Source organism: Papio anubis, chromosome 3 (genome assembly GCF_008728515.1).
Source record: "Papio anubis isolate 15944 chromosome 3, Panubis1.0, whole genome shotgun sequence".
NCBI lineage: Eukaryota > Metazoa > Chordata > Mammalia > Primates > Cercopithecidae > Papio > Papio anubis.
The window spans coordinates 7,903,430-7,930,326 of record NC_044978.1 but is presented as its reverse complement, the minus strand read 5'-3'; the positions used below and the strand labels follow the sequence as shown (position 1 = coordinate 7,930,326).

The following is a 26,897-nucleotide window of genomic DNA, read 5'->3' as shown; positions in this document are numbered from 1 at the left end:
ATTTCAATTCTCTTATATTTTTGGGTCTTTAAATATTCTTAATATTTCTCTGTTTGAAATGGAGTATAAATGTCATTTAAAACAACAGTATACTCCTGACGTTTCCTCTGTCCATCTCTTTTGTATATTCAGAAAATGTGGCATAAGGCTGATTTGGGGGCTTTGTTCTTTGGAGTGCCAAAAAATTACATCAATGTATCAATTAACTTTATGTGCCACTCACCATGGAAAGAATCCAAACACTGACATTTACAAAAATAAGGCCCGTTGAATGTTAGCAGCAGGCACTGGAGCCTATTAACTGTTGAAACTGAAAAACTCAAATCAACTCAAAGGGGAGTTTTATAGATAAAGTGGCCTTGACTTATCATATTCCATATCTATACATGTGGATTCTCTTCATCATATTTCACATGTCTATATATATTTACTGTATCATAGATGTTTTTCTGAGTTGAAGACTGTTGATTGTATGCAAAATTGGAAGAATATATTCTGCTGATAACATTTATAAGGATTGTTACTAAATAACTTAAAGGCTAGTCAAATGTAATAATTAAGTATTAACAAAATAACCCAATAGTAGTTAAGACGCTTTGTAGGATTACCTGTGATCTTCCTAAAAAGAAAGGCTGGGAATTGCAATGTGTTTTAATTATCCATGAAAATCAAGAGAGAAATAAGCTACTGTTACTCTTGAACCAGCGGTCATTTTTTACTTTTATTTTATTGATATCTATTTTACTCTAAGCCTCTATTCTATTTTAAACATCTAATTCTATGTCCACCTGTTTAATTCATTCTCTTCTTTTATTCTTATAACAAGCTTTTAAACTGACATGACTTAAGTGCATAACTGACCAATTCCCCATATATGCGTTTTGTAACCATTTCTTAAAACTTAATATTTGCACCACACTTTAAATATTTCTCTGCAACTCCCTTTTTGCTATTCCTTTCACTATTTGAAGCTCAGTAGCAGCAAATCATATGCATGAAGCAGGTGTTTTCTGGCTGGGTCAATTAGCTTAAGATGTTAAAAGGTCACCTAAGCGTAATCACAATTGTTTATGGTAGACCAAGTCCAGACATCTCTAAGGTTAGGTACACATCATGGTGTTAAGTGTGCTTCAGATTATCTTTGTTTGAGGAAATGTTAACATTGAAATAGTGTGTCTTGATATTATTGATCACTAAAGTATCGAAGACAATATGATGGATGGACATAGTATACATTTGCATCTTTCCTAATTCTTAAGTGAGCCTGCAGGATCATAATTCAGAAGAAGCTCATAAATGAGCCATTGAGGATAGAAATGAGTGAAGGACAAACCTCTATTTTTACTTACTCTGTATCCCTAGAGTGTTTTGTTACAAACAGATTCCATCTTCTCTAAGTTCCTTTGACTAAAACCTTCTCTTCACTTTTAGGGACTATATTAGGTGAACTCGTTATTATATTCCCTGTTGTATTAACTAAGCTTTTCCTTCAGTAACGCAATTTATTTTTATCTTGAAATTAGTAGCAGCTTTATGACTTTTGACAACTTCATATCACCTTCAAACTCATCCTTACACTCACCTTTAGATACAAAATGTTCAAATTCAAACTATATTCTCTTTTGAAATACCAATTAAATTTAGAGGTGATATTAAGGTAAAAATGAAAGTAGAAAACACTAGAGCTTTACTTAATAATGTTATCATCAATCTCCATGCCTGGGGACCAACTTAGAGTTGAAACATAGTCCTAACAAGTTGCTTGTAATATGTTCAATAACTCATTTTCCTTGAATGGGGTCCAAGGTAGCCCCTGATATATACTAACTTCTGTATGATATTGCATCTTAAATCTTGTGAGGCTCCAGTATACTAAGAATTTGAGTCCCATCTTTTAGGCAAATTTTTAGTTTTCATCACAGTAAGTGTTGTTTGCAGAACAACTTTTTATTAAATTTACAGAACATAGAACTTGAATATTGTCTTAGTCTTTTTTCTGCTGGTATCACAGAACACTGGAGACTGGGTAGTTTATAAGTAAATCAATTTATCTGGAGGCTTGGAACTTTGAGAGCAAGGGGCCGCATCTGGTAAGGGCCTTCTTCTTCTTCTTCTTCTTTTTTTTTTTTTTTTTTTGAGCTGGAGTCTCTCTCTGTCCCCCAGGCTGGAGTGCAGAGGCATGACCTTGGCTCACTGCAGCCTCTGCCTCCCAGGTTCAAGCAATTCTCCTGCCTCAACCTCCCAAGTAGCTGGGATTGCAGGTGCCTGCCACCATGCCCAGCTAATTTTTGTATTTTTAGTAGAGACAGGGTTTCACCATGTTGGCCAGACTGGTCTCAAACTCCTGACCTCATGATCTGCCCACCTTGGCTTTTCAAAGTGTTGGGATTACAGACATGAGCCACCATGCCCAGCCAAGGGCCTTCTTACTGTGCTACCCCATCCCCTGGTGGAAGGTGGAAGGGCAAAAGAGTGTGGGAAAGAGAGAAGGATGCCAAACTTATCTTTCCATTGGAGCCCACTCCCACGGTAACTAACCCACTCCTGAGATGAGGCCATTAACCTATTCGTGAAGGCAAACCCCATCTCTCAACACTGTTGCATTGGGGATTAAGTTTTCAGCATATGAACTTTGGAAGACACATTCAAACCGTAGAAAATACGAAATGGAAATACGCTGTGAGAGAACACCCCAGATCAAATGGCCTTTATTACTGATGATTTTATATCAGTTATTTAATTCTATCTATTTCTCCTTATAAAGTTGGATATAAAGGATATAGATGATCTAAATAATAGGAGGTTCAGATACAAGTGGAAAATTATGACAATCTCCCAAGATGCTCTTCGGGGTAAGTGGAATCTCCTCAGGAACCACTTCCCAGATCAATCCAGCTTGTCCATAAAAACGCATTTAAATGGTCCTCCCTCCGCCTGCTGCTAACAGTTGTACTCTTACATTATGTATGAGTCTTTGCTTGTTGCATGAACAAACTGCATAGTGTTCCATTAGTGATTTTCAATTTCATGCTAAGCTTTGCAATTTATTAGTGTTATTTAAGCTAATGTACTATTATTTTGCATATTTTATATAATTTGTTATTCATGCAATGTGATATTTAAGTATTGGGGATCGATAAGTCTCCTTTGTTTACAAATTTGTATAATTAAAGACATTCAATTAAATATCCTGCGACATCGACTTTGTTCTGGGGATTGTTTTCTAAGAAAATTTTTCTATCCTTTTCAAAACTTGAGACTATGTTTTAGTAAGCAGAATTTTTTAAAAAATATTTTAACAGGAGTATTTGAAGATATGCATTGAAGCTCTATAGTAATAAGATTCAAATGAATTTGAATTATGAAATGTTAAGTGATGACAATGAGATGATTTTGTACAAATTTTACTATATAACCAGGAAATCCGTAGAACACATGGACTTAATTTTTCACATTTACTCATCTCTGTAATGATTGTTTTAAATGCTAGAATGTGAAATCTATTAGATAAATCTCTATTTGTTTAGGCTAAAATGTTAGTGGATGGGGAAGGAAATATATGTTATATCTCTGATATACACACATACACACACACACACAAAATCTTAATACAAAATTAAGTGTTTGTGCACCCTCCCTATCTGGCACACTGACCTTGCCGTTCCTCTCTGTCAAGTGCGAGGGCAGGTACGGAGATGCAGTTAGAAAATTTCTACCTGCTTTGGTCTTTGCACTGATAAGACCTTCCTGGATTCATGCATTTGTTAACACTCTATACCTAAAAACAAGACTTGTAACAGCAAGAAATTTAGTTGGCCTCACACTAAAGATAAACCATTTCCTGAGTTTCAACAAAGATATATCAGTCATTACTACAGGTTACATCTTGTGTTCCTGAATCCTGTTCAAACTGGAAGAGGGCAAATGTGCTTCTCTCCGGGAAAGATTATTCAATGGCTTGAGCCTCTTTATTCTGTCCTACTGGCATCTTGCACCTTTCTTCAATTTCTTACTTATAAGCTTTCAGAGCCTGGCCATTCCTATTTACACTAAGGTTCTTTGTGATATTTGAAAGCCCCTTCTGAACTCTCTCACATACATGCTCTTTCTTCACTGTGCTGTTTACTTGTAGGCATTTGAAGTCATTTTCCTACATGGTTTTTTAATATATTTCAAGGCATCTTTCCTGGCATTTTTACTATTTCCCTGACTATATGATTTTCTATGAGTATCTTTAAAACGTCAGAACTGCTTATTGTCTAAAATTAATAAGTCACTTGGAGTTTGTCTATAAATAATAAAAATAAACATGTGAAAATATTTTGAAATTTTGAAATGCTATCTTAACTTTTTGAAATCTTGCTTTGAAAACATATAGAATACTGCTAAGGATTTCAGCTTCTCTGCAGGACAGAAGGAGAAGAAACTTCTAGAAACAGCTTGTTTCTAGGTTGCATTCTAGATTGTTTAATAGAATACTTTATGTCTTTGTAAGTCTCTCTCCAGGGAAGACTGTGGTAACATAAACCTAATTTTCCTGTTGACTCAACTTAAAGATTTAGTAAGAATTTTGTTTGAATCATTTTGGTTCAATTTTTTGAAGATTATTAAGAGAAAATGATTATTTGAAGATTATTAAGAGATAAACAATTTTTGAGGATTATTAAGAGACAAGACAATTTTGCCTGGGTCTGCATTTACTCAATTCATTTGTTTCTTTATTTTAATGTTTCTTATTCTTTAGTGTTCATTAGTTGATTCCCTGAACAAATATTTATTAATTGACCACTGTGTGTTAGACTATGTACTATATTCTGGGAAATAATGGAGAGAAACCCCACACAGGATCTCTGCCCTAAATCATGCATTTGGAGCCCAGGAATCTGTATTACAGCAACCGCCATGGGTGATTCTGATGCTAATGATTTACAGACCACACTTTAAGAAATAATATTTTAGTGTACAAATGCATTTAAATATAGAACTGGTAAATTGTGGGCTATGGAATTAATCCTTTAACAAAAATAAATTTTATTCAATGCAGCCAAAATAGGAGCTGCCCCCCCATCCTCTAGGCCCTGTGTCCCAAAGTGTGGCAACAGTGGGGTTTGCAGTGACCTTACTATCCTGCAGTGAGACAATGCTGCTTTCCGAACACCAGCAGTTGCAAGTTTAGTTGCTACATCAGGAAGAAATTCATGGCTTCATAATTTCCATATGGATCTATTTTAGATATGAAAATCCCATCCATATGGAAAACATTATAACAGAGAATATAAGTGAATTAGTAATTTCACAGCTTTACACACCTAAACCTTTAGAATTAAGGTAATTTTCACTGGTTAAATTTAGAAAATAAAAGAGTAAATCTGCCTTGCTCTTGAGAGTCACTATTTTCTTTTAAGTGAAAATAGACATGGTGCCATAATCATATTAAAGGTAAAGAGATAACTGTTAAATTTGAGGAGGTATCATTTGCATTGGTTCCCTTTCAGTCTTTCTCCAATCCTACCCTACTCATGGGCTTTCTATGACTCATATTTCTTCAGAAAAAGTTAAATCCACTTAACAAAGAAAATTGTTGCATTTACTTCTTATCTTTCCTCCTTTCTTGGGGGAAAAACATATTATATTGGTCATAACATTATATAACATATTATAATGTATGATTGATATAACATCTATAAGATATATATTTATATGCAAATAGAAATATATTGATAGACACACCAACTATATACTTTGTATAAATATGTATTATATATAAATTATCTGTATTTTGGCCAACTATGTATGTACATACACGTGTGTATATAATATTAATTAAGAATATTAACTTTCCAAGCTTATATATTAGAGCTAAAATTAGGGTTGCTTTTAAACATTATTTATAAATGACTTGAAAGAAACTTTATATTAGAATATAATTTTTAAGTCAAAAAGTTGTATTCCAGTATATGTGTAATTGCAAAACCTGCTCAGGACTGAAAAGACTAAAATTCACAATGTCAGTCCTTGTTTATACAAGAAACATTATTTGAAACTGAAGCTAAAGACCAGAGAGTTGTTTCAGTTATTTTAAAATTATTATTGTTGATTGGGTGCACAAAACTGTATGAAACATAGTGACACTTTTGCATTGCGTCCTGTATCTATTCTAGTGCCAATAGACAAATCAATACATTTCTATTTTTAGAAATCATGGAGTTTAGAATCTCATCTTAAAACTGAAGTGAAGAAGGAACAAACCTGCCAATGCCTCTTGTGCTCTCCTGTGAAACCCTAAGCTCAGGTCCAAGTGCACAGAGATGAACATTTAAGATAGAAGCTTTATAGGCCATCTAGTGACTTCTATTTTATAAACAAGGCAACAGAAACATGAAGAAGCTTGGGCTAAGATTGTTGGTGATGAAGCCAGAAGTAGATTCAAAGTCCTTTCATGTCTATCAATGGAACACAACAGAAATGAGCTATTCCAGAAATGTCCACATGTTACTATTTTCATGCATGAAGTCACTGCAGTGCAATATGAAGGATGGTGGGTACTCAGTATCCAACTCAGTTATCATGTATCCACAAACAGTGTTCTAGCTGCCTGTGTTAACACTGTATGATAATGGAAAGATGAGTGCTTTTACCATGACAGACGTCAATCATCAAATCAACCCCAGCATCAAAACGAATACTAAAGGTTTTTAGATTCACTTATTACCGAGATTCTTGGTAGTAAGTGTAATAATATAATACATATTGGAAATATCCAAATCCCAAAGAATAAATTTGTTTAAGGACAAAAAAACTTGAGGGATGTAAGAATGTGTTTACAATGGAATAAAAGTGACGTGATGAATCAGGGTCAGCCCAGAGTCGCCAAGGGTAATTTTTCAAACGTAAAACGCGGTTTGGAGTAACCCAGGAGCCCCAGACCTTTTCGCTTCTGGAATTCTCATAGAGAGAACAGGCTGCTCTTAGGGACTGTTTGAGTTGATGCCACAATCTGAGTTCCTTTATGAGCCAACGTATAGAACAACCCACACATCCATTTGTTTTTGTGAGCTACAGATGGATAAGCAGAAAATAACCATTTGACATTAAAATTTACAGTTCACTCATAAACAGTACAACCAAGCGTTCACATTTCAGCTACAGTGAGGGGTCTTCCAGAGAATTATATTAGTGGTAACAGTCATAAGTAAAAGTGCTTAATATTCCAGTCTACAACTAAAGGAGGAACATTACTCCCCTAATTCATGAATGGAAAAGATATTAGTATAACTGAAATGGCTATATAAATCAGTTTCTTGTTTTAAAAGATGAAGAAACAATTCTTATTCTGAGAAAGATGTGAGAGTTTGCAGGCATCTCAGTTGGACTGTTAATTTCATTTGTAAATTGTGTGAATATACCTAATAAGTGTGTGCAAGCCTTCATAAAATTATATTGTTGCCCCAACAGAAACATTTTCAGCAATGATGAGCAAAGTCATGTTCCTATTGTTGTCACAATAAGTTGTCTTTAAAAAAATCTCTAGAGAAAATGATTAATTAGATTTCAATTATGCTGCAGAAAAAAAATGTACTTTACATACTCACACTAAAAAGCATTATAGTATTTCTTTAATGTGTTTAAACATTCAAAAATGTTTTTAAAAGCCACTTAAAAAGTCAAAGCAAAAGCAAGCTAATGGAAGATGGTGTCATCCTTCAAGTTGATGTATGTTGAGTTTCCCCACGTCCTTTTGTATGACATTACACAGACATTGTTGGAATTTTTCTAAATTATCTTAGAAAATTCTGAAATACCCATTCTGGTCTGCTGACAGACACAAGGATGATCTCTATAGTTCTGCCATGGGTTGTATGAAAGACCAAAATTAATGTTACTCCCCTTTAAGAGAAAGGCAGATTAGGTGGGCATGGTTGCTTTGTTTGGCTTGACTGCATATTGGATTAAAAGCATCTCTCTCTCTCTCTCTCGCTCTCTCTTGCTGTCTCTCTTTCTCTCTCTCTCTCTCTCTCTCACACACACACACACACACACACAGAGTCTTCCTCCAGCCCCCGACCTTGAATATTCCTTGTCAAATTTCATTCCTCTTTCTCCCTTCTTGCCTTTCTCTTCTCTCTTTCCCTCCCACCCTTCTCCTTCCCCCTGCTCCTCCCCATATTTCCCAATTCATTCACTCATTATTTCTTCCTTACTGATGTCTTTTTATCTGTATTTTTATTTTTACTTCTTTCTACTCTCCTTACTCTCAATTCTCATTTTTCTCCTATTTCTCAGTAACCCTTTCTTTACTTAAAAATTATGAAGATATTGCCAGCAGCTTTAATGGACTTTGTTAGTCAACATGATTTGGTTAACAAGAGATTAAATGTTAATAGCATATAAATCATCTTATATACTGTTAATATAAACTTGATACATTTTTGTATCAGATATGTCTAGAAATAAATTTTGGTATTTGCTTCTTTCATATGACATTTAAAATATTTTTAAATGGCATTTGTTTGAAAAAGCCACGTAGGAAATTTATATTTCTAAATCCATATTTCTGTAGTACAGTAGTACTTGTTATATTGAGAGGCTTTTTAGATTTTGAATTATAATTTTTACAACTCTGAAAACCATGTTATTGCTATAAAAATATTATTTGCATGAAATACATATATTCTCCTTACATTTTTTTAAATAGGCGAATTACTGCTGCTTTGTGATGTGCCGATGCGTTCTACATTTTAATTTTAATATTAAAATATTCTACATACAATGGGTGAAATATCAGTCTTAGAATTTATTTTCTATTACTCTAATAAAGCATCCTCATCCTTTGTTCCTCTGAGTGTTTTTAAGACACAGCCCGTTACCTTTCTCTTAAAATAGTTAAGTATATTGCCTCTTATTTTCAATTTTCTCCTTCACTCCATTCCATACATCCAAAATTATTTAGTTTTCAAATTACATCCCTGCTGGAGGTGAAGCCATTTCATCTCCCATGCTTAGCTGCTGCGGGAGGGGACAGATGGGATAAAGCTGGGAATGGGGAAAGGATGAATTGCATTTTCAATCTCAGGTCACTCTGGTGACTTCAAGTGATCGGAAATCCACTTCCCAAAGAGATACCTCTTTCATAGAAAATACTCAAGTGTCAGCTCGTTCTCCACTAGAAGACTCCCTTATTTCCTGGCTTCGTTCCTCTGAGGGCCACTTTCCTCTGAGAGAATACGTTTACAGACTATCGTAATATGACTTTCTAACTCTCTTTGGGGCAAACTTACCTACTCGCAAGTTCCAAATCACCTTAGCATTCATGCCCTACCCCTCCCAGTATTCTCGTAGTTCAACCCATGGAACATAGTCAATTGTAGCACTCCATGTCCCGAAGTCTGAGTTACCCAGCATAGAAATACACCACAACAACCCTCATGAGATAGATGCTCCATCAGGATAGCCCAAGGTGAGATTTAGCACTCCCAGAAGAGTGAAACCATTAGACAGCGTTGTGTCATTTTAAGTCTGATACTTTTAAAGTTCTCCCACTCTGTAGGATAGATACAAGCCCTCCTTTTCCTAGTAACCCAACAAGCACTGAATCAAGAGTGTCCGCATGCACACACACACACAGGTATGCACACATGCACGCACACACACAGGTATTCACAAACACACACAGTTATGCACGAACACACACAGGTATACACACACACAGGTATGCACACATGCACGCACACACACAGGTATTCACAAACACACACAGTTATGCACGAACACACACAGGTATACACACACCCAGGTATGCACAAACACACACACAGGTATACACACATGCACGCACACACACACAGGTGTGCACACACACATATGCACACACACACGCGCACACACAAGTATGCACACACACGCACACATGCACACACCCACAGGTATGCACACACGCATGCACACACAGGTATACATATGCACATGCATGCACACACAGGTATGCACACACGCGTGCACACAGGTATGCACACACACGTGTGCACACACACACAGGTATATACATGCACTCATGTACACACACACAGGTATGCATGTACACATAGGTATGCACATACATGCACACACAGACGTATGCACACACATACACACACATACACACATACATGCACATCCACACTACTGAAAGACAAACAATAATTTTCAAAAAGAATAAAAATACAAGCATAGTAAGGAAAAGCAGTATTTACCTAACTAAACACGCTTAGCAAAACATCAGTACCGTGTAGGGTTGGTCCTCCTTTCATCATCCTCTGAAATCTAAGCCTTACTCAGAGGCCTGTAAGTACATAAAATACAGCCACCACTGCGACATTTAAGTCTACAAAGCTACAAAGTCTACAAAGCTGTTTGCCTCTTGACAATTATCTTCTAAATGCCTGAAGAGAGCCTGGGTCATAGATTTTAAATGATCTCCAAAGTCACTAGCCTACCTGTTGAGCAGACCATCAAACTCAGAGCTCCAGTTTTAATGACCCAGTGTACCTCTTTCTGACCAAACCAAGAGAAAAGTCAACTCAGGGCACGTCTTTCCAGCCAAATCAAGAGAAAGGTCAACTTCAAAGAATTTAAAGAAGCAAGAATCCACAGTGGATTCTCAGGCTTTTAATACCTTACAAGAGAAGGTCTTAGCAAATGGGAGCACTAAATAAAAGCAGGATACTGATAAACCAGGTGATGTATGGACACCTGATTGGCTGGACACGAATAAGTCAGTGTTGTGTGGCAGAAGGAATAGAGAACTTAACGTCAGAAACCTTAACTTCTTTTACGTCATTTATTATTCAACACACACTAATAACTGGGTACCGCCTGAGTTGCAGGTGCTATGTTCGGGTCCTAACTCCACCACTCACTGACTGTGGAACTTTGGGTAAATCATTTACTCTTTCAAGGGGTTCACTTTTCCTATTTAAAACTTTTTCATGGGGTTCACTTTTCCTATTTAAAATTTAAAAAAAACAAAATTTGGCCTTCTTGTTTGTGGCAAGGGGTTTATGGTGAGGTACCAATGAGATATTTGTGGAAGCACTTGTAATACATAGCCACCTCTATAAAATAAATGTAAGTTAATCCCTTGTGCTATTTCATAATTATTTTTCCTCTTTTTTTTTGAGATGGAGTCTTGCTCTGTCAGAGTTAGGTAATGTCTACATTAGAAGAAAACAACTCAAAAGAACAGGAGTCTGTATTAATATTTCAGTGCTTCGTATATACCAGGCAAGCATTACACATATCATCTCATGTAATTCTCACAAAGCAACATGAAGTTGCTGTTATAATCCTGGTTCCTGTTTTACAGGTGACAAAGTGAAGATGAGCAACAGCTTAAAAATCAGAAAGCCAGTGTAGTGGTGATGGTTTCAGAACACTGTGAATGTACTTAATGCCACTGAATCTTACACTTAGAAATGGTTAAAGTGATAAACGTTATGTGTATTTTACCACAATAAGAATAAATAATAAAGCCAGGAACCAAAGCCAGACAGTATGCAAATACCTTAAGAGGTGAGACCACTGAGCCATGCCAGTTATCTCAGACTAGTAAAGACAGGCATTTTTCTAAAACAAAGAGGCATTTGTAGATCTATAGTTTTATCTACTTACTTTTCACTGTTTAGAAAAACTGAAGTTTGTGTACTCAATCTCAAGTAATTTTATTGAGTATTTGATCTCTAACTGTGGATCTCCTGGACATGAGTTAGATGCATGATCTCCTCATAGGAATTTATCTCCACAAACTGGATGCATAAAGTTTTAAAAACAAATATCTGATATTCTATTTTCTGATTTGAGCCTAAGTATTTTGCTTTATTGTAATTTTAGTTAAATTTTTGCGTTGCCAAACTAGAATTATTCATGAAATTCTCAAAACTATATTGGATTATATGTATTTAAACCATGTTCCATGAAAATATAAATGATCCTATAACATTTGCAATCTAATCGTAATTCATTTTATAATGGCAATCTCAGAACACGTTTGTTAATTGTGTTAATTGTATCACTCTCGTTGACTTTCTCAGCTCACTTTCCCTTTTGGTGAAGAGATACTTATGACATTTAGTGTTTAATGTCATTAGCTTTTTTTCTGAATAAGGGTGGGAATATTGTTCAGCAATTTTGAAATCTAACAGGAATAAATGCAGGATGTGGAGGCATCTGTTGACTATACACATGCTGAAGAATCACAGTTGTTAAGAAATCACAGCAATCTAAAAAGGAACAGAAATATACTGGAAAAAAAATAGTCCAGGAGGGTTAAGAGAAGGTTCTTTGGCAGCTTGCTCTGCCCAGCGTGCCGTAATAGCCCTTTCCAATGCATATTGGCAAACTATGCTGCATGATCTTGATAACGGAGATTTAATTAAAATGCTGCAAGCATAAGATCTCTGCCTTCGTGCTATAGAAGATTTTGTTGAAAGAATCTTATTACAAACCTAGCAGGATTTTTTAAATGTTTTATTCACTTGTAGCCATCCCACTGATTACAGTTGGAAGTATAAAACAACCAGTTGGTTCTTAATAAGGGCTTTTAAAAATCACAGCATGTTCTTCAGTCCCTTAGTACAGGATGAATGTGACATCAGGGACACAAATATCATTACCTTGATAAATTACTGACGGCATAATGATTATGGAAATCGTCATCGACTGATCATCAGTCACAATTTATTTCAAATCAATGTCTACAATTCGTAGCCTGGATGGAAGTTTTATCAAAACCCCCTCTGGTATAGTACAGCTCTTGGTAGCTAACTTCCTCCTAAGAGCATTACAGCCTTGTCATACATCATCTGCTGTTCATGAATGGAACCACTCAATGATTCCGTGGCCTCAAGCGATCCGAATTAGTCAGAAGAACACTGGGCTACCACACACTCATAGGCAGGCTCGTTCAGCAAAGCACTTAATTTAAGAACCAGCAAATGTGCCAAACTACAGGATCCCTCCTTAGACACAGAGTTTCCCATTTTTTTCCCCTTTCCAACTGGCAATAAATGGTAATGTTTGAGTTTACTGTGCTGTTAAATTGCAAATCAATTGTCGCCGAATCATGCCATAATAGACATTTACGTCTTTAGAGCAGTCTCTGTACGAGGAAACATAATCTGCATGCCTTTGAGACTCGGTAGTTTTCCATTACCCTTTGCTAACACATTTACCATTTCAAGTAATTTTAGGTCAGTAGGGCCCAAGAAGTCGATCCCTGTGATATTCTTATGTAATATTTTCCTAATTTTTAAATTGGTCATCGTTTATGAAGGATCACAAAATGATCAATGTCAGTGCTAGCTAGCGATGAACTTATATGAGGAATACTCTGTCCCCAAAGGGCCGCCTTCTCAGATTAATAATAGAGACTACAGAATACGCTTTAGCTAGCATAAGGGTTTGATTGGAAAATTGGCAAGAATGGATTTTTTTTAAGGCTGTGCTTTCTACTTTTGCTTCTTTACAGGGAAACTGAAATAATTGGTTGGGTATATACTGTGGTTGAGATAGACAAGCTAACATGGAGAAATACAACAGAAAATAAACAGACAAGCACCGAGTTTTGTTCTGTGAAATAATGTCGATGCAATATTATTTTTAGAGAGAATAAGATGATATTCGCATAAATGGGCCAGTGGAAGTAGGTTGAGTAAAATTTACCATTTAACTTGTTATTGTGTTGTTAGACGCTGTAAGCTTTCTTTGTGTTTTGGATAAAGTTTGGTAGTAGTAACATTACTCCTTAATTTTATAGTTCGACTTTCAAAAGATCACATGAAATTAGACACTTGATAGATGTTTTCTAATGAAGATAAGGTAAGGTTACTAGTTCAAGTTTAAGGTTGGCATGTACGTCTCTAAACTTAAGTAACAGTTCTCAAAAGCCCAACATGGAATGAGGAAAATTGAGGCAATATTAATGATTCATCACTTATTAAGTGTCAGTTATGATTCAAGCATCCTGCTGAATGTCCCAAGTACATTATTTTTGGTAACTCTCAGAAGAACCCTACAGGGGTTTGTTTGGCTCCAGATTTCAAATAAGAAAAGTGAATCATGATTGCCTAAGATATTGAAAAAGTGTAGTGGGCAGATCTATTTGAACTTAAGGTAATTATTCTTCATGCTATGCAGAATTCCTTGGAACATGAATGATATTTAAGATGTAGAAACGAGTTAAGTCTTTCTTTTCAAACCTTTATGTGACTAGTATTTATGGACTGTTTGTCATATTAACAGTTGTATATCAAGTGATATGAAGAAAGAAAGAAAACAGAGAAAATGAGAATAAAGGAAGGAGAAAAAGGGAGAGGATGGAAGGAAAGGAGAGAGGAAGGGAGGGAGGACAGGAGGAAGCAAGGAGAGAAGGAGGTAGGAAAGAAGGAGGGAGGAAGAAAGGAAGGAAAAGAGGGAAGGAGGAAGAAGGAAGGAGCAAAAGGAGGAAGGAAAAGAGGGAGGGAGGAAAGAAGGAAGGGAGGGAGGGAAGGAAGGAAGGAAGGGAGGGAGGGAGGGAGGGAGGGAAGGAAGGAGGGAGGGAGGGAAGGATGGGCACATGGTCCCAGACCTTGAGGAATTTATGGTTACCCCTACCTCAATGTTCTCCTTCCTCTTAACTTTCCAAGGGAATCTGGGACATTGGACAAATCTTTTCTGAGCACCAACAATATGCCAAGATCTATAAATCTAAAACAGTCCTCAGTCTTCCCCCTGGCTTCATCTGCAAAGCCTCCTCTGCTTTCTAAGTGCATGAGCTCTAACAATGACACCCCCCCTTCCCAGTCAACCCGTTTGAGATTTTTTTATTGCCTGCGCCTACTCTCTCCAATATCTCATGAATGAGTACATCTTGCTGATTTATCTTCTATAGTGTACCCCCATAGATGTTTCCCTTTTCGCCCATTCTATCCATGTCCATGCCTTAAACACTGGCAATAGTGCCGAATGGTTTCTAACAAAGTTATAAGTGATTTGGTGTGATTGTCCCTCCAGCTGATACTTCTGGGGTGACTTCTTGGTCTGGCCTGAGGTTCCGTGGTCCCAGTCCTGTGTGATGCCCCGGGCAGGCCGCTCCTCCTGCACTGACAGGCATGCTGGCTCTCTCTGTTGTATTTATGTTGAATCCCTGGCTTCTGCCCTGTACACGCCAGGGGAGGTCAGCACTCGGCATATGGATGGCGAAGTGGAGTCTGGGGCATGGCAGCACCTGGACAGAGTAGGAGGTTATGGCAACAGGCAGACTTGGGTTTCAGGGCTTATTCTGTCACTTATTCGCTGTGGACTTTAGGCAAGTTTATTCATTTGACAAATATTTAGCACATGCTGCATGCCAAAGCAATTTCTGGGGCAAACCATAGTGATTAAAACAGAAAAGATACTAAGCTCCATGGTGTCTACTTCTAATGGAGGAAGATAGGCAAGTACATTACTTAATAATTGAGATTATTTCAGATACCAGTAGGGAATATTTTTTCAAATTGGGTGATGTGATGGAGGGTAAGATGAGGGAATGAGAGGCACTGAATTTAGATTTGGTGATTAAGAAAGACCTCATTGAAGAGAAATGTTTGAGAATGAACAGAAGGAACCAGCCAGGAAAAGATCAAGGGCAGAGGTTTTGGTTGGGCGAACAGTAAATACAAAGAGAGATGGCAGAAGGAAGGCCAGGGTGGCTGGAGGGGGCAGGTGAGGGGAGGAGTAGTGGGCAAGGGGAGCAGTGGATAAGATCTGAGCAAAGGGCCTTGTTAGTCATGAAAAGACACTGGATTTTTAGCCAGGGGCAGTGGCTCATGCCTGTAATCCCAGCATTTTGGGAGGCTGATGCGGGAGAATCACTTGAGGTCAGGAGTTTGAGACAAGCCTAGCCAACATAGTGAAACCCCATCTCTACAAAAAAAAAAAAAAAAAAAAAAAATTAGCTAGGCCAGGCATGGTGGTGCACACCTGTAGTCCCAGCTACTGGGGTGGGTGAGGTCGGAGAATCCCTTGGGCCTGAGTTGCAGTGAGCTGAGATCCCACCACTGCACTCCAGCCTGGGTGACAGAGAGAGACCCTGTTCCTCCAAATAAAAAAAAAAAGAGGGAAAGACTGTATTTCTATGCAGGTGTAATGGGGAAGCCATTGGCAGGGTTTAAGCAGAGGAGTGGTGTGGCCTAATAATGTTCATTAGAGAAACATGCCTCTGTCTGCTGTGAGGAGAAAGGACAGAGAGAGACATGTGGAGCAGTGAGTCCTGCCAGGCAGTTGGAACCAGAGTCCCCTCCCCAAGCCAGGCCATCACAGTCACAGCCAAAACTGGACCCAGTGATCCTGAGCACATGCTGCATTCAGCTACTTCTAAATATCTAGAGTATTTTTAAGTTTTTAAATAACTATTTACATGTATTACAATCATTTAGTTTTGGCATATATATGTATATATTATTTTGAGACAGGATCCCACTCTGTCACCCAGGCTGGAGCACAGTGGTGCAATCACAGCTCGCTGCAGCAGCACAAGGCAGCACAATCCTCCCATCTCAGCCTCCTGAATTTTGGCATATATCTTGATATGCAATAAATGAAGTTTAGATTTATAGGTTTTGCAAATTCAGCCCAAATACTTTGCAAGATTTATTTGCTTTATTCCTTGCCTTGCTCTTACTTTTAAGGATGTTATAGGACAATTTGTGGGGGGCAGAAATTAGAGGTTTTGGTAATGAACCAGCTATTTCTAACGGACACTAGTGAGGCACATCAGATGCTGGGTTGATGCTTCGTGTGTTAGAGTAACCATTGTTATATCAACCAATAGCTATTTATCTAGTGCCATACAATACAAGATACTGTGCTAAAAATGGTAGCAGACGCAGAGAAGTATATGATACATTCCTGCTCACATGGAGCTTGAAATCTCATGCAGAGCCAGGATGCATTTGCAGAACAGGTAAACCTACCTGACAGCCTGTGCGAAGGCCCAGACCAGCGCTGAAGGATGTGCCAGGGGATGGAGGAGGGGAGCACCCAGACAGTGAACAGCTTGAGGAAATGACAGCCAAAGAAGAAAGGTATAGCTTTTTCAAAGGTGATTGACCAGACAGGCCAGATAATTCACATGGGCTGTTACATTAGAAGGAAATAGTGGGAAATGAGGCAAGAATAGAAAATTGAAACCAGTTGTACAGGGGGCTTAATGCCTGGCCGAGGAATGTGGGCTTTGTACTGTTGGAACTGGGCAGCTCTTGAAGGGTTTGGGGCAAGGGAGTGACATGATGAAAAGGTATTTGGGAAGATTAATCCAACAGCTATGTGCCAGACACGCAGGAGAGGAGGCAGGAAGCAGCTGCTGTAGGTGATCTTCAGTTGAGGGGCGTGTTGGTCTTGTTGGTTCTGGGTTTTCAAAGTAAAATAATTTTACATGTATGTCAAAATTCCCTCATTTTTGGCCATGCGCCTCTAGTCCCAGCTACTCAAGGAGATTGAGGTGGGAGAATCACTTGAACCCAGGGGGCAGAGGTTGCAGTGAGTCGAGATCGTGCCACTGCACTCCGCCCAGGGTGACAGAGTGAGACTCGGTCTCAAAAAAAAAAAAATCCCTCATTTTTCCTTATGCCATATGAACTATCTGATGATATGATAGCTTTTATCAAGAAGTGTCCTTTCTTTATATAACATTTAAAAATAGTCCTTTTCTAGAAAAATTATTCACCCTTTTCTCCATTATTTTCTTGAGTAATAGTGACAAGCTAATAAAAAAACAACAAGGAAATAGCAAAAAAGTAGGAAATTATGAAAACAAGTGAGTGTTTTACTAAGGAAATGTTTATTACTGTGGTTCTCATCATTATGAGTTAATTACAGACTCTCAGCAAATATCCCATTGTGAACTCAGAGGTGCAATATGTTTTATTTGAAAAAGTGAAATAGTGATTTCCTTTCCAGTATTCAGTTGCATTTCCTGCTATTTTAAGACTACTCAGTGGTACCAATGTACTTTGACAACCAATTATCCCAGCATGTCTTTGCAGTGTATTTTAACTATAATGCTTTTTAAAAGCTTGAATTGCAAAAACAGAGTTTTATCTTAATTGATCAGATGTGCTTCTAGAATTGTCTGAATACTATTTGTGTAATATCTGAATAACTTAACTAATTTACATGAGCAGAAAAAAAGCACCTGTTGGAGTAACACACACAAAACTTCCTTCAAAGCTATCATTTATCATTTTTTTCCTCAGACTTTCTTTAATGTCTTGACTCTTACGAAAGGATGACATGTAGTCCCTGAGTTCTGGCCAAAAGAAAGAATAAGATGTCCCTTAGACCATCCCCGGAACTCATAATCTGATTTCCTGAAGCCAATTGCCATCTGATTATTACCGTTACAGGCAATGCAAACCTCAGACTTTGCCCATATCATCGTATTCTGTCTGGTTCCATCTAAACTCTGCTTTCAAGAATGGCATGCCACACACTCTATAAGCAAAAGGTGACTTTAGCAAGTAGGAATTCTCCATGTTAATGTTGCCTTAAGCGCCTGTTAACTACAATGCATTGTTTAAAAGCTGACATCTGTGATTATTTCAGGCACAGGGCCATTGTTTAATTTACTTTGGTTTGATTTTTTTTTTCTCTCCGCCCTCCCAGTTGGCTTCTCCAGAAGAGTAAAGCCAGACAGTAGTTACTGCTTTGGAAAGAAAAGATAAGCCGAGCACTTTGGAATGCGTTTTTCTAACACTCCTTCGCCAAGTGTTACATGACTGTATCAAATTTCTTTAGACTTTGATAATGAGAAACAGACAATGCCATAGAAAATACAACCAAGAGATTTGCGGTAATAGAGGATTTCAGAAATACACATGGTTCTAAATGGCTCTAAGATTATGTGCTTTAGAGTTCTCAATCTTTTATTTTTTTCATGTTTGAGTAGGTCCTATGGTTGATTATCAGGTTGACGAAGGGCAGAGGCCCTGTCTGCTGATTATAAATGTGCGTGTGTGTAAAATTTTCCCACATAATATAATATTTCAAAGTTATTTTTATGGGGGCTCAGGGGTCCCAGAACTTAAACAAAACTGCTAATCATTGGCTCCAAGAAATACTTAGAAGGAATCATAGTTTTTTTAACATCATATGGAGTCATTTGCCGACTTTTGGGCTACAGATCACATTATGTTTATTTATTCAGCTGGCTTTGGAGATTTGAGCAATATTTGGAGGCACACAAGTCTTTGCCTTGCTTAATAAAAAGTATACTCAAAGGTATCGCTCCAGCATTTTTATACACAAAAGGTTCTCACAAGCAGGGGTTGATATCGAAAAAAATGTAATTTTGAAATTAAAAAGAAAGAAACTAAACAATCCTGGGGAAAAAATCATCCAGCATTATCTTTCTTAAGAAATCTTCAGCAGACCTTGTGTCCCTCATGCTATAAAGCTTGAAAATACATTATTATCTTTTACAAGAACACTGTAAACTTTAACTTGCATTATTCTCTGTGATCATCTATGACACACAAGACCTGGCTCACCTTGTAAGAATAATCATTTAACACAGGATGTGTAATTTTCTTGGCATTATTAGTAGAGCTTTATGTCACGAAGTCAATTCAGTCTTTTCCATGAAAGAAGGTGGAATAAATATTTCATAGCTATGGCTTTTGAGGAACGTTCCGCCTTTCAGTCTTGAGACAGTCTTTCAACATGTGTGCCAATCAGAAGTCTTTAACAGATGTAAAATGCATCTTGTCTACTTGTCTTTGAAAAACATAAGGATCTCAAGATGCACCTGAAATATTCATTATGTGGACAATACTTCAAGCAGGGCTAGACCTTGCTGAGTGTTTCAACCAATACCTATTTGTTCAAGTTTTTTCTCTTTTTCTGTTTTCCCTTGTTCTTTCTTTATTCTTTCTATCTTTCAACATCCCTAATACTTCTAAGTCCATGACTTGTCAAAATGGCTATAATATACCCAGATAAGTAAATTTATTGATAGCATTTAACATCTCAAACATTGTCTTTGATTTGGTTAGCTTCGTGATGGTTTAATGGAAGAACATATTTTGTACCATGAAAATATTTCTTTTACTTCCATTTTTCCTCTTTTGACCAACCTACCTCAGTTATTTTAAGTAATCACTTTATTGTGAAATTATCCTTTGTGTGAGTTTCTCTGTTAACATACAACTAGTATAGGATAATTTCACTGTCAGCAGGAAAATTCATTTGTGGAATTTTGCCACAGTGATTTTTGTATTCTTTGCTTTGAGTCTCTATGAGAAATATCCCCACAGATTGAACCCATGACCTCCTCTTCTGATCTATGCTCACCTCTTCAATATTGATTTGTCTTTGGCTTGGGTGGATACTGTTAAATTTTGTGTTAATATTTAAGATGTATTTTGTAGATACTGTCATTATTTGATAAGGTGTTACAAAGTAATGTCTCTTTAAAGCGTTTCTTAAAGACAAAATAGATATTTAATTAAGCTTAAAAAGGAGCAGGGTAATGTCTTTTAATTAGCAAACTTACACAACACACACACAATCACACACACACACTTTTCTACAAATCTGAAACTAGGGAGAACTGCATGTAAAAGAACTTAGGGTCATGAAAGGCCATAAACTAAAACCGTTTTCCCATATGCTACTATGTTTCTTATAAAATGCAATAGAACATTTATAATTCCTATAAATCATTTTATCTGATAACACACTAAAATACATTTTCAATTTCCCTTTCCATCTCTTATCAATACCACCATTTTCTTTTTTCTCACCCGAATCTAAGCTTTTAAACTTCATTAACAGAAATGCCTCCCTGCAGAAAAAAAATGTATCTCAAGCTTTGTCACAGAGCCAATTGCTATGAGAAGCAAGACAAAAAGGGGACAAAACAAAACATATTTTCAGGTCTTACGATGTGCCAGGCACTGTAGCAAATTTCTTTTCCATGTGTTTTCTCAGTAAAAAATAGAGTAAAAACGATGTGTTTTTCTAAATTGCTACTTCATTATATTATATATGAAACTGTATTATATTTCTTTTATTATTGTTCCTCAATTATTTTGATGACTAGACTATTACGTCCAGTTTACAGCAATAGAGCACTGTTCCCAGGGAGTAAAACATATGAAACATGAAAGGTAACTCTAGTGGATTTAGTTTTTTATAAAATAGTCTATCCCATAAGAAGTAAAGAACATCCTGGTTCTCACTGAAGTTATTGATGGACATAAATACAGGTACAAACAAGAGAAATTTAGCTCAGACATCAGAAAGAATGCTCACATGAATCATGTCTTTCACAAATCTGCATGAAAAATATTAATAATTTGGGGGTGTTTTTATGAGAAACTAGGTAGCTATATTTGTGGGCTGATTTATATACATTCTTAACTTTTTTAAGTGCTACCTTAACCCTAATTTAATACTTGAAGAATTTGAAAGAATAGAGCTCAGAATAAAATTAACAGTTCAGTGAATATATTTATTTCACCAATGCAAAGATGAATTAGATGGCTTCTATGAGAGTGTTTGTTCCTTTGTTTGTCTTTTTAGCCCAACATTCATACTTCTTCAAAGAACTGTAAGCAATGCATTTTTAACAAAATCACAATGACTCTGCTACTCTCATGAAGATTTATTAATACTGACTACTAAATAAAAATGTCAAAGACAGTAAATATCATGCATAAAAGCATGAAGAAACACTACATTGGTTTCAGGACAAATAGGAAATGTAATATACATTCTGCGTAGAAAATGCATTTCTAGTAAAGTTAGGTAAAAACAAATTATAGGCAAAAAAGTTAATGGTTCTCATGATACCTGAATAAGAAGGCAAAATTGAAAAAAATTTGGACTCTCTGCAATATACAAACAAGGCTGGCCCTGAGCAAGAGTGTCAAGTGAGTTACCTGCCCTTGACACTTGTCCTTGTGTACCCAGTTCCCCTAAGTCTTTCTCCTGGGTCCAGAGGTCTAAGGGTAATTCGCCACAGGCAAGAGTCATTATTGCAGGTCCCCTACTCATGAAAGTTTTTGTATGCTAACTTCCATCTTTTTATGGCAGCGATTCTTAAGCCTCTCGACTGTGGCTCACTTACAGATGTACATACCCCAGACTATTTCCATTTTCCGAGAGAAAAAGACCCCATAATAAAAAAATACTTTAGGATAAACAAAATAACAATCAACATATTATAATACAATACCAACACAGCACAGTCCATGATGAGTACAGATAAAATCTAATCATAATGTCACAAATATGTTAATTCATGTCAGTTTGCAACCAAAACAGCAGTAATAACCACATGTGCCTCCCTAGATTTCAAGAACTCTAACAAGTTTCATGTGAACATGAATCTCAGGAGTACTGCAAGGCTCTCAGGCATGAGGTTGTAATCAAATGTCTTAGTGGAATCCTGGCTTAGAGTTCTCAGTTAATTCTGGTAACACACTAATATTAGTTTATGAATAGTATCTTCCACCAACTCAGCAAATACTAGTGAGTATCCGTTAGCCTCTATGAAACCGCACATTATTCAACTATAAGAAGCAAAGAACTACAAAATTCAGGTTGAACTTTGAATTTCTGCAGGAGTATAAGGGGCATACTTTGCGTTTGAGGGATTTCAGCGTCAATGCACTGATCATGACCTGATGGAGTCAGAAGCTGTTCCCAGATGGAGATTTCATTTTCACCCTTGTTTACTTGGGTGCCAATGGCTACACACTTGAATAACCCAGGAGACAAAAAGAGAGAGAGAGAGAGAAAGCAAAAAAGAAAAAGAAGCCGGGCGCGGTGGCTCACGCCTGTAATCCCAGCACTTTGGGAGGCCGCGGCGGGCGGATCATGAGGTCAGGAGATCGAGACCATCCTGGCTAACCCGGTGAAACCCCGTCTCTACTAAAAATACAAAAAATTAGCCAGGTGTGGTGGCGGCACCTGTAGTCCCAGCTACTCGGGAGGCTGAGGCAGGAGAATGGCGGGAACCCGGGAGGCGGAGCTTGCAGTGAGCTGAGATCCAGCCACTGCACTCCAGCCCGGGCGACAGAGCGAGACTCCGCCTCAAAAAAAAAAAAAAAAAAAAAACAGTTATGTCTCAGTAAGCCACAATGGTCTATCCAAATAATGATCTACCTTGCTATACAAAACATCTTATAATCAGAATTCGGTTAGACCACGAACTGGGAAACCGGTGCAGGTAACAACTAGAGGCGACAGCAAAGTTTTCAGTGGTCAAATGAGCTGAGATATGGATCAGGGCCCAATAAAATAGGGGAGTTCTGATAGGATGACAACAAGCTGATGGGTTAAACCACCCGTATAGTTTTGAACTGAGATCTTAGAGCCCTAATACTCCAGATAGGGAATCTAGATGCCCAGCAATTCCTTAACTAGAGCTTTGTGTGTTACATTGCTCTCACCCATTTAAGTCAGTGCTTTTCAGAGAGCACCCTCCTTTTCCCAAGACTCTGAATTATCAAAGCCAAATTAGCAAGCCGCGTCTTTTTATTATTATTATACTTTAAGTTCTAGGGTACATGTACACAACGTGCAGGTTTGTTACATATGTATACATGTGCCATGTCGGTGTGCTGTACCCGTTAACTCATCATTTACATTAGGTATATCTCCTAATGCTATCCCTCCCCCCTCCCCGCACCCCACAACAGGCCCCGGTGTGTGATGTTCCCCTTCCTGTGTCCAAGTGTTCTCATTGTTCAATTCCCACCTATGAGTGAGAACATGCGGTGTTTGGTTTTCTGTTCTTGTGATAGTTTGCTGAGAATGATGGTTTCCAGCTGCATCCATGTCCCTACAAAGGACATGAACTCATCCTTTTTTATGGCCGCATAGTATTCCATGGTGTATATGTGCCACATTTTCTTAATCCAGGCTGTCATTGATGGACATTTGGGTTGGTTCCAAGTCTTTGCTATTGTGAATAGTGCCGCAATAAACATACATGTGCATGTGTCTTTATAGCAGCATGATTTATAATCCTTTGGGTATATACCGAGTAATGGAATGGCTGGGTCATATGGTATTTTTAGTTCTAGATCCTTGAGGCATCACCACACTGTCTTCCAAAATGGTTGAACTAGTTTACAGTCCCACCAACAGTGTAAAAGTGTTCCTATTTCTCCACATCCTCTCCAGCACCTGTTGTTTCCTGACTTTTTAATGATCGCCATTCTAACTGGTGTGAGATAGTATCTTGTTGTGGTTTTGATTTGCATTTCTCTGATGGCTAGTGATGATGAGCATTTTTTCATGTATCTCTTAGCTGCATAAATGTCTTCTTTTGAGAACTGTCTGTTCATATTCTTTGCCCACTTTTTGATGGGGTTTGTTTTTTTCTTGTAAATTTGTTTGAGTTCTTTGTAGGTTCTGGATATTAGCGCTTTGTCAGATGAGTAGATTGCAAAAATTTTCTCCCATTCTGTAGGTTGCCTGTTCACTCTGATGATAGTTTCTTTTGCTGTGCAGACGCTCTTTAGTTTAATTAGATCCCATTTGTCAATTTTGGCTTTTGTTGCCATTGCTTTTGGTGTTTTAGACATGAAGTCCTTACCCATGCCTATGTCCTGAATGGTATTGCCTAGGATTTCTTCTAGGGTTTTTATGCAAACCAAGTATTTCATTAATTGTTCTCCACTTGCTCTAGGGTGAGGTGATTCTATGGCTCAGATGAAGGCTCGGTGACACCTGCGTGTCTGAACATATCAATCCACCCTTACAAAGTAATATAAAGTGTGTTCTAATGTGAAATAACTATTGCTTATCTTGTTCTAATTTCCAGTTACATTATTCAGGTACTACTGGAGTCGATTTACAAGCATCTTCCACCGTTCTTTGGAGCTTACAGATAGAAAAAGTGTTTAATAAACTTCACCTGAGTAACAAGGCAAGCTGTTCTGGCTGTCGATTGCCAATACACTGTCTGGATATTAGCTTAGAGCACAGGATTTAGATCTTACTAGCTGTTGTGAACAGTTGTCATTGTATTAATAAATCTTTAAAGGAAAGCTAGTTCCTGGAGATTTTACATTTTATTTCCAGAAAAGCCAAGAACAAATGTGAATATGGCTAACAGCTATTTTTTCCTTTCTTCTTTCTTCTCCTTTTTCTTGCTGCTGCTGATGATGGCCCTTCAGGGGACAAAGGGACAGAAGACACAAAATGCATTCTTTGGAGTTGGTTTTAGACACCTTCAGTTTTCTGCTAAAAAGTTCTAGTCTGGTTGACCCCGAATCCCCTTAGTGTTTGATCATGGACACGCTGACAGTACCGTCATCCTCATGCCTACACGGAGGATGGCAAAGATGAGGGGTTGAAGGCTTGCTAAAGCACTTTCCTCATTGACAAAATTGGCAGTGACCTTAATCAGTGACTCTCTAAGCTTTTTAGCGCTGACAGAAATAACCATTTTTTTCCACTCTGTCTATTTTCATCATAGATACTTTTTTCCTCTGATCTTCAGAAATGATACTCGTCCATAGGTTTGTAGAGCTTTAGAAATCTGGTCACTGTACTCTTCTTCCATTTGTATTGTGATTCTTATCAAAATCCCCCAAATATATATTTAAGGAGGCTTGATTGGAAAAAAATCTCAGAATATAGAAAAATGTCTATCTATGAACAGAAAAATTGGTCAGTTTAAGTCCATTTTAAATAATCAGTTTGGTTATCACTGTTTATAAACCTGTACAGAATACGAATGGCTCTAAATTGTATACTATATTCATTTTCTTTAAATCCATAGATCTTAGTTATTTTTCTAAATATTTGCAAGGGGTGTGAAATTCCTGAAAGCTGAAAATGGTTTCTGCAAGGGAAAAGTTAACAGTAAATGACTATTTTAATTCACTTGATATTTGGAAACCATAATCTTGATTGCATGGCTAAACTCAATAGCACCCTTAAGTAATTATTCTCCATAAATTAATGTGCTATTTCTATCTTCTGTAATTTTCAAGAAATCAAGGCTGTTAACTATAAGCTATGGCTAAAATCACAGTGAATCTAGAAGTTTCTAACATCCTCCTGGTTAACTGTGTGGTGATCCGTTGTGTCTAATTCCTAATTAGGATGGACTGAACAACCAAACCAACTGCTCCTCCACTCAGTTACTTAGTTTATCTAGATACTGCCTTGGTTTGTTTCTTTGGCATATAATTGCAAGTAATAAAAATCCTGTAGTTGTAAAAGAATGAGAAGTCACTGCGATTATATATTTACAATTTATAGCTTTTGAAATGATTATTTTTGTCATTTATTCTAATCTGTGAACCCTAGCCAGGCTAAGTCCTGAATCACTGCATGATGTTTAAGACAGGCTGCTTTTCAGAAAAGAGAACAATAGCACTGATGTGTGTGTAGAATAACCGAACATCAGGCCAGCTCCATCACCCCACAATTTTTATTAGCATTTTTTAATGTATCCAAGTCAACAAACAAGACAAATAACCACTTCTCAGTATTAACCCTGCCTGAGTTTTAAAGCATTCTGCGTTTGAACACAGCCTCCTCCATAAAACTTGCGTCTCTTGTCTTTCCTAACGCCGCAGTCTTCAGAGACTCCTTCCTCTTCTCTGATTCCTTCCTCCCTCCTAGATGGGAGTCTGTCCATATCCACCCCCTTTATATTCTACACTGTCCCTTGGCAATCTCATCTAACCTCATTGCCTTAATGATCACTTTTCTGAGACTTGAAGTTTTGTTTTGTTTTAAATCTCTGAACCTTGGACCACACTGATTCCCCTGCTACAGATCCCCCAGTAAACCTCTGCTTTTCATCATGCATTATTATAATCCACTATATCAGTTTGTCTCCATAAGCTGGGAATTCCATGAGGCCTGGGCTCATA

At 37.4% G+C, this 26,897-nt stretch overlaps 1 protein-coding gene across 8 annotated transcripts in view; it reads left to right on the top strand.

Annotated features, from left to right (window-relative positions):
* Positions 1-26,897, top strand: part of TENM3 (teneurin transmembrane protein 3) — a 1,346,134-nt gene that overhangs the window by 396,854 nt on the left and 922,383 nt on the right. The window lies entirely within an intron of this gene.